Below are 4,547 nucleotides of genomic sequence, written 5' to 3'. Positions count from 1 at the left end.
GCACGGGAGGGGAGGAGGCAACAACCCAGCTCGTGGAAGCCAGCGCGGAAGAGCCTGCGGGGGAGGGCGGTGGATTGAGGCGGCGCACAGGAGATAGCATCACCGGGATCCGGGGTCGAAGGAGCGACGGGCCATGGCAACACGGAAGGGGGGAGATAGGGTGGGGGAGAGAGAGATAAATCAAGGGAAGGAGGAGGGGAGCAGGGGGTACCTACGCATGGGGAGGGGGAGGCTGACCGATGGCTCGAGCTCCACCTGCCATGGCGACAAGGAGAAGAGGGCTAGGAGGTCCCCGATGGCCGGCGCCTCTCTCCTCGCCGCTCCTTCCTCCAGCGCCGGCCTCCAGCTCCGGCCGACTGGCCCTGCTCCCCCTCGACTGCGACGTCGGCGCCCGCCACCCTCCTCTACCGCCCGCCCGCGCTCTCTCTCCCAGCCCGCGTTTTCTAGGCGAAGTCCATGGGGTGGCCGACGGATCCGGCGACCCATCGGAAGGAGGAGGAGGTGGTTGGAGGGAGCGGCGGCGGGTGAGGACGAGGGAGGAAGGAGCGAGGGGCGCGGGGCTGTGGATTGGGGCTAGGGTTAGGGAGCGGCGGCGGGTGAGGACGGGGGAGGGAGGGAGGGAGGGAGGAGCGAGGGGTGCGGGGCTGTGGATTGGGGCGCGGCTCTCTACCACGCGTGCTACGGTGTTTTTTCTCCTTCGCGTGGTGCGCTGCACCCCCACGCGCGGCGCGATACGGTGGGCTTTTTCCCCTCGCATGGTACCGTGCGCTCGATGCCTTCGTTGTGACTACCTACCCCTTCATCCTTTATAAGTTAGATGACTATTATTATAAGACTGAAAAGCAGACCTATGGTCAGTAATTTCATGTATAATTGCTCCATATGCTGTCGCACTTCTGTCTTGGATGTCCTGCACCACCACTTGGCAATTTGAAGAGACTTGTATCATCCTCTCATAAAGGTCATCAGCAAGTGCTAATGCCTCTCTGATCGCCATACATTCAAGTGTCGCTGGATCATATACCCTTTGATAAACCACCGTTGAGGCTGCCCGCTTGATCTTGACAAATAGCTCCCACAGCTCCGTAGTTTCCTCCTCTTCCGACCGCAACATCAACATTTATCTTTACTGAACCTGATGGAGGCGCAATCCAGTGCATTGGACGGACGACAGGTGAACTCGCCGATTGGGCTGTATGTGGTCTGATTGCATTGAGGTCTCCTATGTAGGACTGAACAAAAGCATGAACGGCAAAAGGGCTCTGATAAATCTGTTTGTGGATAGCCTTCCGTCATGCCCCCCACAGAGCCCATAGAGTGACCACAAATCTAGTAAATTCCTCTTGTGGTAGAGACTTGTGCATAGAGAATAGCCATGACTTTGCATTGTCATTAACATTTAAGTTCAGCTGATCTACAACTTGCTCAGATGACAGAGCCCATGTACTCCTAGACATAGAGCAGTTCAGAAGCGCATGTCTCCAGGTATCTTCAGCCTCACACAGACAGCATGAGCTGGTCGTGAACATATTACGATGATTAAGGAGGGCCTTCGTCGGTATAGAGTGTTGCGCTAATCTCCACACAAAGTTCTTCAGTTTAGAAGGAACATTGATGCCCCAAAGCTTTATCCACCCTTGGCTATCCTCTTCCTCATGTGATGATCCCCCCTGGCCGAGCAGCCATGCTTCTCGACTGAACTTTGTGCGCTGTATCATTCTAAACGCATGCCTGACTGTGAAATTTCCCTTTCTCTCCTCACTCCATGCCCAGAAATCTTCATTCTGTCTCGTACATAACAGGATTTTAAGTATGGCCTCAGCATCCAGCGGAATGAAGGTCGCCCGGACTAATTGCTCATTCCAAGAAGATGTTGTTGATATGATCAGTTCTGAAACTCTGGTCGGGGGGTGGGTGTTAGAGACGTAACCGGCCTCTTCACGTTCAACCCGGGTATCCAATTAGTGTCCCAAATATTTTTAGCTTCTCCGTTGCCGATTCTCCGGATAATACCTTGCATCATGATGTCACGTCCGTCCAGAATAGCCCTCCAAATCTAGGATGGATATGACCCAAGTGTTGCTTCAAGAAGCGTTGTTTCATGGGAATAAACTGCTTTTATAATTTGGGCACTCAAAGATGTGGAATTCAGTAGCAAGCGCCAAGCCTGTCTTGCTAATAAAGCAAGGTTGAATGTCTCCAGATCCCAGAATCCAAGGCCCCCCATGTGTTTGTGTTTTGTCATCACATCCCAGGCTACCCAACAAGGCTTCCGCTTTACCAGAACTGACGGATCATCGAGGTGACACTCTCGCAAAGACCTCGTGGTAAGCGGAAACAAGACATAGAATAACCTAGGATGGCTTGTGCTATAGACTTTATAAGTACTTCCTTTCCAGCAGAAGATAATAATTTTTCCATCCAGCCTTTCACCTTCTCCCACACTCGGCCTCTAAGTTATCTAAAGGTACCATTCTTTGAGTGTCCAACGTCGGTTGGCATGCCCAGATATCTGTCACTCAAAGATTCATTATGGACATGTAATTTTTTTTGACACTGTCTCTTACCATCTGTGGGCATCTCCTGCTGAAGAAGATAGATGACTTGTCATGGTTTATATGTTGTCCGAAGCCATACAATACATGTCCAGTAGGTTTGATACATCAACAACCCCATCATGACTTCACTTAAAAAATAGCAGGCTATCATCAGCAAAAAGGAGGTGGTTTATGACGAGAGCCATTAGAGCCACCTTGATTCCTTCCAACTGAGATGACAAAGACTGGATTTCAGGAGGCACGAAAGGCCCTCTGCTGCAATTAAGAAAAGGTATGGGGATATCGGATCTCCCTGCAGAATGCCTCTACTTGGAGCAAACTGGTCAAGTCTTTCACCATTGAAGAGAACTGAGAACGAGACTGACCTCACCATATTTATCACAATATTCACCCATGAAGGAGCAACGCCTAGTTTTAGCATCATGGCTTGTAAGTAATCCCACTCGAGTCTGTCATATGCCTTCATCATATTAAGTTTTAGTGCACAGAAACTATTCACCTTGGCTTTGCTGCGTTTCATGAAATGAAGCCGCTCGTATGCACTTATAAAAAGTTTCAGTACAAAAGGCCTCATATGAGTCAAAAGACGTCACAGAGTTTACATGGGCTGAAAGTGTCAACTGGCTGGAATCATATTGGACGACCCACATAAGCCTAATGGGCTAAATTCAGAAAGGCTATAACGGGTTGTGTGTACCCGAGCCGTAAATGTGCTATATGCAAACAAGCCGTTAACAGACTTTCAATGGGTTGGCCCGCTAACTTTTGACCAAGTCAAGTGAACCGACATTTTAACATAAATGGGCCAATGTTGGGTCGTGCAACGTGTCGACGTGTTATAGGCACATCTTCTTCACTAGATGGATGACATTTGTCGCAACGCGGAATTGACGCGTGGCATTTTTGGTGAATGAGAAATTGACACGTGGGAAATTGTCATTGGTCCTGGCTGTTAATGGGTATCAGATCCAAAATCGACACCTGGTAGCTTAACGACGACCCACTACGGTGGATGTCACGTGTGGTTACCCTTAATGAAAACACTTCCATGACACGCATTTATCGTCATGGAAGTGGACACTTCCGTGATGATAATTTGAGTATTGTCACGGAACACTTCTACGACAAAACATGTATAACTATCTTGATTCTGTCATAAAATCGTCACAGATGTACATGCATGACAGAAAAGGTGACCTACTGTGACAAACACGTATCATCACAGAAATGTTTTTTTGTAGCGACTCCAGATCAGCCCTTCTGATGCAGAACGGGAGGTGGAGGTGGCTCCGTATCGTAAAACACGATGAACCTTTCTCTCAGTTTTTTCTGCAAAATGGAACTTATAGGACCAGAGGTATGACTAGTGGAGGCTTCAGGCCCCCCCTCTAGTAGATCTTCTCGCCAATGTTTTTTATTAGTTCTAGAGAAATTCTCTGTAAATTTTCTGTCAATTCTGAGAACTTTTATTTCTTCACAAGAATAACACCAAGGTTGTTCTGCTGAAAACAATGCCAGTCTGGTTTAGCTCCATTCAAATCATGTAAATCAGAGTCCAAAACAACAGCAAAAGTGTTTGGAAAAGTAGGTACGTTTGAGACGTATCAGCTCCTCCTCCCCCGCCCGCTATGCCTTGCCTCGTCACACGCGCTATGTTTTGCAGGAATGAGCCGAGCCGAGCTCACACCTATGCGCTTTATTTTAGCCGGCCAGGAATGCATGGATTAATTAACGAGTCACTAACAGAAGTTCCACTGTTGAGACACTGGACCGTGGGATGTTCGCAGACTCAGTCGTGATGGAAGTATGCCCTAGAGGCAATAATAAAATGGTTATTATTATATTTCCTTAATCATGATAAAGGTTTATTATTCATGCTAGAATTGTATTGATCGGAAACTTAAATACATGTGTGGATACATAAACAAATACCGTGTCCCTAGTGAGGCTCTACTAAACTAGCTCGTTGATCAAAGATGGTTAAGGTTT

The 4,547-nt window shown here is 48.3% G+C and overlaps 1 long non-coding RNA gene across 3 annotated transcripts in view; it reads right to left on the bottom strand.

Annotated features, from left to right (window-relative positions):
• Positions 1–431, bottom strand: part of LOC119311003 — a 6,297-nt gene extending 5,866 nt beyond the window's left edge. For 2 of the 3 annotated variants that reach the window (XR_005150840.1, XR_005150841.1), the window contains exon 1: positions 212–430. This is a non-coding gene — a long non-coding RNA (uncharacterized LOC119311003). Of the gene's footprint in view, positions 1–211 lie in introns of all 3 variants that reach the window. The other variant, XR_005150842.1, reaches the window with a different exon arrangement.
• Positions 432–4,547: the final 4,116 nt, after the last annotated feature.

The sequence above is a fragment of the Triticum dicoccoides genome, chromosome 5B (genome assembly GCF_002162155.2).
Source record: "Triticum dicoccoides isolate Atlit2015 ecotype Zavitan chromosome 5B, WEW_v2.0, whole genome shotgun sequence".
Taxonomy (NCBI): domain Eukaryota; kingdom Viridiplantae; phylum Streptophyta; class Magnoliopsida; order Poales; family Poaceae; genus Triticum; species Triticum dicoccoides.
The sequence above is the reverse complement of the archived record's forward strand: the minus strand, read 5'-3'. Positions and strand labels throughout refer to the sequence as shown.